The sequence below is a fragment of the Felis catus genome, chromosome B3, assembly GCF_018350175.1.
Source record: "Felis catus isolate Fca126 chromosome B3, F.catus_Fca126_mat1.0, whole genome shotgun sequence".
NCBI classification, from domain to species: domain Eukaryota; kingdom Metazoa; phylum Chordata; class Mammalia; order Carnivora; family Felidae; genus Felis; species Felis catus.
The window spans coordinates 16,056,031-16,065,056 of NC_058373.1; the positions used below are offsets into that span (position 1 = coordinate 16,056,031).

General features: G+C 42.2%; 1 long non-coding RNA gene across 3 annotated transcripts; it reads left to right on the forward strand.

Moving 5' to 3' along the window:
* The first annotated feature begins 537 nt into the window (after positions 1-537).
* Positions 538-8,777, forward strand: LOC109501134. 3 transcript variants are annotated; one of them, XR_006598945.1, is made up of 7 exons: positions 538-733; positions 2,172-2,861; positions 3,400-3,448; positions 3,737-3,847; positions 5,630-5,998; positions 7,334-7,412; positions 8,655-8,777. It is a non-coding gene; the product is annotated as an uncharacterized LOC109501134 (long non-coding RNA). The 3 variants fall into 3 exon arrangements; XR_006598944.1 differs by lacking the exon at positions 8,655-8,777 and adding an exon at positions 8,055-8,430; XR_002743330.2 differs by lacking the exons at positions 5,630-5,998; positions 7,334-7,412; positions 8,655-8,777 and adding an exon at positions 4,365-5,105 and having other exon boundaries at positions 539-733.
* Positions 8,778-9,026: the final 249 nt, after the last annotated feature.

Sequence of the window (9,026 nt, forward strand, 5' to 3'; positions counted from 1 at the left end):
TTAAAGGAGAGCCTGTGGAGACATAATGATTTGATTTGATCAGATATCTGGTCAAAAAAGAAAAACTCAAGTACAAAATAACTTTAAAAGTGCTATTAAAATGGGATTTTTTTCCCAAATGGCAGAAAAACCATAATCAATTAATATACAACTTTTCAGGGGTGCGTGGGTGGTGCAGGCGGTTAAGCGTCCTATTTTGGCTCAGGTCATGATCTCGCGGTCCGTGAGTTCGAGCCCCATGTCGGGCTCTGTGCTGACAGCTCAGAGCCTTGCAGCCTGCTTCGGATTCTGTCTCCCTCGCTCTCTGTCCCTCCCCTGCTCATGCTCTATCTCTGTCTCTCAAAAAATAAATAAACATTAAAAAAACATTTAAAAATACAACTTTTGCTATTTTTTCAGTAGTCTGACAAGGAGTGTTTGACGCATATTTCAGACTTGACTAAAAATAACCTGAAGCTGCTTCGTGAAAAAACAAAAGTGTTTAGGTTAAATGTAAACTTTCAAAATCACACTTGTTTGGTAAGAAGTTCCGCTCTATGACGTCACAGTGACTCGCTTGATAATGCGAGTCTTCACCCATCACCGGACGCTGCCTTCTGAAGAGTTGATTCCATAAGCGAGAATATAGAGCTTGCAGAAATCTTCCTTCTTTCAGAGGCCTGAGACATCTGAACCCAGTTCTCTCTCCGTCGATGCCAGCTCCTCTTACCCACCCGTCATCTGCATCTTCTAGGTGAGGGCAGGCAGCATATGAAGGGCAGGCAGTGCTGAGAGAAGAAGGCACATGATTTTATTTTTGCTAATTTGGAAAGATTCTCTACGACAAAATGTCGCCAAACAGGCCACTTCTGGCAACGTGACTTGAAACTGGCACCTGGGTATCATAATAGCCTTGTTCAAAGGCTATTATCTTCCTCAGGTGGGGATCCTTAAAATTCAAAGTCACAGAATTTTTAGAATGATGAGGAAACTTATTTTAATCTAGCTTCAACCCCCCTCCGTTCTTTCAAGACTCTTACAAGGTCACAACGACAGTCCATATTATCAAATCCAATGGACATTTTTGCCCCCCTGGTATTTTACCTCTCAGCAGCGCTCAAGATTGTTAAGATGTGCCCTTTATCATCTTAGACTCTGTGGCCCCATCCCCTCCCATTTTCCTGGTTAACTCTGACCACTCTTCTCCACCAGCTTTGCTGGCATATTTAACCCTCCTAATCACCAAATGGTGGCATCCCTCCTGGCTTTGGCGTAGAACTCTGTCCTACCCCTTTGTACCCTCAATCTAGATATTGTCACATGTGAACATAATTTTCAATATCTATCTATCTATCTATCTATCTATCTATCATCAGCTGTATTTTTTAAGTAGCCTCCACGCCTAGCGTGGAACCCAATTTGGAGCTTGAACTTGACCCTGAAATCAAGACCTGAGCTGCTGAGATCAAGAGTCAGATGTTTAACCAACTGAGCCACCCAGGCATCTATGTATGGGTGACTAATAAATCTAAGACATGGTTTAGGCCTCTTGCTAAACCCTAGTCCCAATTATCTATGAGCCATCAACGTCTACACTTAGATGTTTTCGACACATGCAAAACAACAGAATCTAGAACAAATTGCCTGGATTCCAATCCTCAATCCACAACTTGCCAGCTGTGGGTCTCTGCACATTACTTCACCTCACTGTGCCTCAGGGTTTTTTAGAGCTGAAAAGAATAATAGCACCCCCCGTCCCCCATGCACCGTTATTTCAAGGATAAAATGAGGTACTGTACGAAAATCCTTCCCCAAATGCAACCTGATCAGGTCCTTGCCCTGCTAAAACCTCTTCGAGGGCTTCCCTTAACTCTGGATAAAGACATAAAACCTGAAGCAGCCCAGGAAACGGTAGAATTTCCATGCAGTGTTGAGTGACCTTTGATCATGAATTGAAAGTAAAACCGATTTGACCAGGAATGGAATAGTAATAGTGAAAAGGTGGGTTTACCTGAACCACAGAGATGCTAACGGACGTGTCTGTGATCATGTAGACAGCAAAGGTGGAGTCTGGTCTCCTAAATTTACTTCTACCCTGCTCTGCACCCCTCTACATTTCTAGAAGCTGTTTGCCTCAGCTTCTCTGATATGACGACTTCATTAAGGTCCTTATTAACCGATTTCTTTAACAGATTGAATTATTGACTTTGTATAACGTGCTTGGTATCAGAAATACAAAAAAAAAATAAGGTAAGTTTTCAATAAATATTTATAGAGAGTTCTGTGGTCAAAACTGTGTTTAAATTTGTAAATTTTGGTTAATCTGGGAAATAGGGAGACAATATCTTTTAGATTCAATTTTAACTTTTCTAAAACAAAATAATTAACAAAGACCCTACATATACAAAACCAAATGCTTGCTGTACTAACTGTTTAAACGTTAATATTCTGCTATAGTGTTGCCCCTTACCTGTAGGGGATTCATTCCAAGACCCCCAGGGAATGCCTGAAACCCAGCCTTATGTGCCCTGTGTTTTTTTCCGATGCATACATATCTATGACAAAGTTTAATTTATAAATCAGGCACCGTAAGAGCTTAACAATAACTAATAATAAGAGAGAGCAATTATAGCAATACACTGTAATAAAAGTTGTGTGCATGTGGTCTTTATTTCTCTCTCAATATATGTGATTGTTACTACACTCATCCTTCTTCTTGGGATGATGTGAGCTGATAAATGCCCACATGATGAGACAAAGCGCGATGAATGATGTAGGCACCGTAATGTAGCATTGACCAGACAGTACATCAGGTGGATTAGCATCTGCTTCTGGACCACAGTCGACTGCAGGTAACTGAAACCATGGAAAGCGAAACCAAGGTAAGAGGGGTCCACGGTACTTGGTAGATGCTTTATTTTATATGCCACATCAGTTATATGAGCAACCTGAATTCTGCAGCATGTTAATGCTCCTCCATGTTTTTCACAACTATCTGAAATGTGCACCGTTCCCCCTTTTCTTTTAAAAAGTAATTAACAACAACAACAAAAAGTAACTAACAGACGTTCGCATTTCTAAAACAAACATTGCATGATTTCTTCCCATCATGAGGAGTGCTTACAAAAGCTTTGAGTCAACAGGAAGCACTTTTGGCCATTGAACTTCCAAACCTGTAAAATAGATAAATAAAAATAAGAGCTAAGCGAGGGGAGGGCGCCTGAATGGCTCAGTCAAGCATCAGACTTGACTCTCAATTTTGGCTCAGGTCATGATCTCACAGTTGGTGGGATGGAGTCCTACGTTGGGCTCTGTGCTGACAGCTCAGAGCTTGCTTAAGAATTTCTCTCACCTTCTCTCTTTGCCTCTCTTACACACTCTCTCTCTCTTTATTTCAAAATAAACAACCCTACATAAAAGAAAACCAAGAATCATTTCTGCTAATGAAAGCCAGAAGTCCATGATGGAGGTGAGGAAAAGCTTGTTTCTGGATTGATTTTGAACTTTAAGCAGATTAAGGCTTGCAGGAATCTGTCTGGATTCACAAAACTCCCTCACCCTCTCTACTGAGTATCTTGGATCTACTAAGATATCTTCACCTGCTTTGTCCCCTTATCAAAGTTACCTTCCCTGAAGCAAAAATGCCTTTCCTTTTCCTCAGGGCAATTTGTTACACTGACATCTAAGAGAAGTCACCCTCTTTTTCCAGTTTGCCTTCTCCTTTTTCCCCTACTTACAGTCTCCTTGCATACCCTAGGGCTCACAGTGGATATTCCCAGTGGCTGAGGGAGATAATGGCTAGAGTAAGAGTGCCGGCACCAACCCGTGTGAAAAGAGCACACAGAATCGCTCTGGTTTTGAGATACAGGTAAAGAACCAATCTGGACGGCACTATTTTTAACTACTTGCAGAAACTGGAGGTGAAAGCATGCTCAACACCGAAGAGGTTTTGCATTGCAGTGAAGATGTGTGAAGTTGTTGCAGGTGACAGATGCACAGGGCTTTGGCCGAAGTAGATACGAGATAATCAAATGTTAAAAAAAAAATAAGGTAGATAAGCACATAATAAAACAAAAGAACACGCCTGAAGGAAATGAACAATGTTTGGCCCCACAGAAGAAAGCAAGGGAACACTGCAGTGAGACTGTAGTTTCTCAATTTCCTGCTGATGAAGCAGACAGTGCTAGTTGCAAATTTCATGCACGTAAATGCACAAACCGACCCTGCCCTTTCTAGGTCTTTGATGTAGTGAATTCTGTCTATTTAACCGATTATTTCTATTTAGTCTTAGGACTTGGGTTAGTCCCAAATCCTCTGACAAATAATAATAATAAAATAATGATATTAATAACAATAATAGGTTCTAAATTGATCTCCTATGCCAGGTACTCTTGAAATTGATCTGGGCAGCACCTGGGTGGCTCAGTCCGGTTAAGCAGTGATTCATGGTTTCAGCTCAGGTCATGATCTCGTGGTTCGTGAGTCTGAGCCCCATGCCGGGTTCTGCGATGGCCAGTCAGAGCCTGTTTGGAATCCTCTCTCTTCTTCTCTCTCTGCCCCTCCCCTGCCCACACTCTCTGTCAAAATAAATAAACTGTAAAAAAAAATTAATCTGAAAGTTATCCTCATCTCACTTTTAGTGGTGCGAAAAATAATTTTCAAGGAGAATGAGTAACTAGCCTAGAATTATTTATTCTGTGGGCTGTGCTTTTAAATCTGGGTTTGCAAACACCCCATGATCACTAGTCTGCTATTCCCATTGCCGTCTCACTAAGGAGATGATGATGCCATAAACTGGCTTCTCTGAAAAGGTGCCACCAGGGAAAAGTTAAATGGATATCTTTGAGCTCATTCTTCTTGCAGACTAAGTTGCTCCCAAGTGGAGAAGACCAACTGTTATCCCTCAGAGAATCTAGAATATATGTGTGGCAGACACTTTTTTTTTTTTACCTAACTAGTAGTCATTTATCTTTTTATCAGACTCTAACCTTTTGTCTAACTCTAACTGGAAGCACAGAGAATCCTATTTCTCTTTGCCTGCAATCGGTTTAGAATGGACATGTGACACAGCACTGGCCAATAGGATTTCAGAACGTGGAAAGAGGGGTGCTTGGGTGGCTCACTCTGTTTGCATTCCACTCTTGACTTCGGCTAAGGTCCTGATCTCACAGTTTATGAGACTGAGCAGGGCACGGGGCTCTGCGCTGACAGCAAGGAGCCTGCTTGGGATTCTCTCTCTCTCTCTGCTTCTCTCTCTGCCTCTCTCTCTCTGTTTCTCAAAAACAATAAATAAACTTTTTTTTTTAAAAAAAAGCATCTCTTAAAAAAATGCCAATGTGATGTTTGGAACAGCAACAGTTATCACTTGTGTGTGTTAAATGTATATATATATATATATATATATATATATATACTTATATATATATATATATACACACACACACACGTATATATATACATACATACATATATACACATTGAATATATATATATAGTTCTTCTTTCCTTTCTCTGTTTCTTTTTCCCTGTTCTTACCTCAATATTTTATAATTGTCTGCTTTTCTGTCTCCCCTTCCTACCAATCTATAAACTCATCCAGGACAAGGATGTGTATTCCCGTGGTCTAAGCACAGTGGTTACTTTGTAACAGGTCCTCACCAATCATCTGCTGAATAAATCAGTGAATGCCTAAATGACCGGAATGTAATTACAGGGAGACTGTAAGAAATAAAAGACTGGTGGTCCTTTGTGATGTTGTGGAATGAAACATACACACTGAGGGCAAAAGAAGGTAACATACAGAATTACTCTGCATCACAAGGCTGCATAGACCTCTAAACAGATGGTGCAGCTCAGAGGAGGGAAAAGGCCTTCAGAAAGTGAAGGATCGTGACATCTAATACAGTTCAGTGAAGACGAGTAGCAGGACATCCCGAGTAAGAGGAACTGTATGAGTGGTACCATGGACGCAGAATAATTAGGATGTCAAAGAACGGGAGAGAGCCAGGCTAACTGTAAGGTAAGTGGAAGTAAGGATACACGCTTTAAAACCTAGATTGGGGATATTAGCAATTCCTTTAGTCAATTAATAGAAATTCCTGAGTACAGCCTATGTGCCAGGCACACTTTTGTAGGTTTGGGGCCGGCACAACTATGGCAAATCATATGGTCTGTTAAAGGTGACAGGTGCTTGGGGCGCTTGGGTGGCTCAGTCAGTTGAGCGGCCGACTTCGGCTCAGGTCATGATCTCGTGGTCTGTGAGTTCAAGCCCCGCGTCGGGCTCTGTGCTGACCGCTCAGAGCCTGGAACCTGTTTCAGATTCTGTGTCTCCCTCTCTCTGACCCTCCCCTGTTCATGCTCTGTCTCTCCCTGTCTCAAAAATAAATAAAACGTTAAAAAATTTTTTTTTAAATAAAAAAAAAAAATGGTGACAGGTGCCATAGGGAAAACAGAACAGTTTAGGGGGCATGAAAGAAGCTTTTAGGTAGGGAGGTGGTGTGCTATTTGAGTAGGGTGGAAAGAGACTTTGGAGCACAGGTTCGAAAACACGGACAGAGACACATGGGAAGCATGTCCAGCAGAAGGACTAGTATGTGCAAAGGCCCTAAGGTGACAGCACGGCTGGCATGTTCCCACTGCAGCAAAGAGGCCAGAACAGCTCAGTAGACTGGATATGGAGAGAACAGGAGGACAGAGCAACCCTCTAGGAGCTTCCCGAGTGTAATTCAAAACCAACCCCTATGCTGACAGCATGGGGAAAGACCTCCATATTGGTAGGTGAGAGTTTAAACAAGCAATGGGAACTTACATAAGATACTTGTCTTGGGCAGCAGCGGGACAGATTGGATCCCCACACTACTCTGCCAGATTTTAAGTTTATATGGAGGCCTTAACCGGATTCAGTCATGTATACCGTGCAGGTGCTCTCAGCACTATACCCCTCTATCACGGCTACGTCCTTGACACAGCCTCTGGGAGTGGACACATCAAGCAGAACCCATACTCCAAAGACAGGGAAAGGGTGCAGAGCCCCTGATCGCCCAGCTCCAGCTCACGGGTTAACTGGCTAACGCATCCTTCCGATGACTTTCCCCAGCAGGAGGAGAGAGCAGAAAAATAATGGGTGAGGAAGACGGGGGCCTTGTGGGCCATAATGAAGACTTTGACTTATATTCTGAAATTATGTTAATAATGAGGAAATGAGAAGAATAAAGAAAAAATAGTGTCAGGTAGCTCCTATGTGTCTCCGGTTGTGCTAAGGGCTTCAGGTCATAAAGATGCCAGAATACAGAACTGTGAGCACAAAAAGCACACAATCAGAGCTACGGATTACCTACTTTTCCCTTCCTCGTAGAACTTCTCAAATAGCACGTCTCAAGCGCTATTTACGCATGACCTTCGTACACGAACTTGACATAAGCAGAGCCAGTCTGGTGAGTAGGCAAGCTGAAACCCACATATAATATAAGTCGAATGTAATAAAAGCTCCCATTTGTGAACATTATCAATAAAATGTGGACAACAGCAATGATAGTAACGCAACCATTGGATTAAAGAACGACAGTAGGTGCTTAGGTGATAGTTATGCAAACTGATGAGCATGAAACACTTTAGCGAAGGGAAGGAAGGAATAAACTTTGACTAGAGTCACAGAGAAGGCACTCCAGAAGAGGTAGAATTTCCCGTGGAGTCCCCGAATGATGAATCTGCCACGGAAGGACTATCAGATAGGGAGATACCCATCGCCAACGGTTGAGTGGGTTGTGTCACCTGCAAGAGCCCACGCTGCATGAGAATGTTCTGGGTAGGACAGAGCAAGAGCTTGGCAGAACGATACAAATTGGGGCGGTGGATTGGGGCTTACTCTGCACTTGGAGCTACAAGGATAGAAAGGGAATGGCCCCCTTTGGTACTGAAGACGAATTTGGTTGCGATCGACAGAAACCGACCTGGCTCAGGCCAAAAAGAGATTTTTTGTTTTGAATCATGTGACTAAAACATCATAAGAAATATCTCAGGCGGGGCTGTTTTCAAGTGATTGAGGCATTAAAGATTCCTTCCATCTCTCTCCCTAGCTGGCTTCAGTCTAGATCAAGGGATCCTTCCATGGCGTCAGGCCAACAGCATCACGCTGGTCATCCGTGCCGTCTGTAACCTCGCAGACAGTCTGTCCTTTGGTCCTTACCAATGGGTTACTCAGGAGTGTGAGGAATAATTTTCATTGGACCAACAATGGACAGTGCCCCCATCACTAATCATCACGTGGCCAGGCCAGAGTCAAACCCCAAGAGCCAGGGCAGATGAGGCGTAAGACCAGCGTCCCTGTTTCCCCCAGAACCACCGGACTGAGGAGCTGTGATAGTTCTTCAAACAAAATGGGAAGTGCTTTTCCCACTAACTGACCATCAAAGACATTACTTTTCCAAACTCTCAAATGTCCACTCTATGCAGTAACCAAAAAAAAAAAAATATTTTTTGGACTTTTTAACTGTCTTGGTAACTCATTCTGCTCATTCTTCCTAGTACCATTTTTTAACATTATATTAGCATATAAATACATTTTATTTCCAAGGACAGTAATAAATTTTGAATACAAATGGTTTTAGTATCTATAGGAACATACCATCAAAAGGGAGACAAAAAAGTAACGTTTCATCTCTTGAATTATTTAACAGGTGGACTTTATCGAGCATCATGCTGCTATGTTTTTAATTATATCTTCACGAACTTAAACTATCTTTTGCAAGCTCATCAGTAAAGTTCTACAGAGCTCTCCTGGCTCACCAAGTTCAAAGCTACACTCTAGGTCGATTTTATTTAAAGTCTACCGACAGCATGCAGTGGGGAAACATTAAGTACCACTTAAATCTGTTACTGAATACCTCATCAGGAATATACTGGAAAAATACTCCAACTCTGACTTCATCGTGATCCATTACAAACTCCCGTTGGCCCAATTTTCACACAGATGCCTAACCGTAACATGAAAAATCCCTAGCTTTTAAGATGATGAATGGCGATCCTTCTTTCTGACCCTCATCAATTAG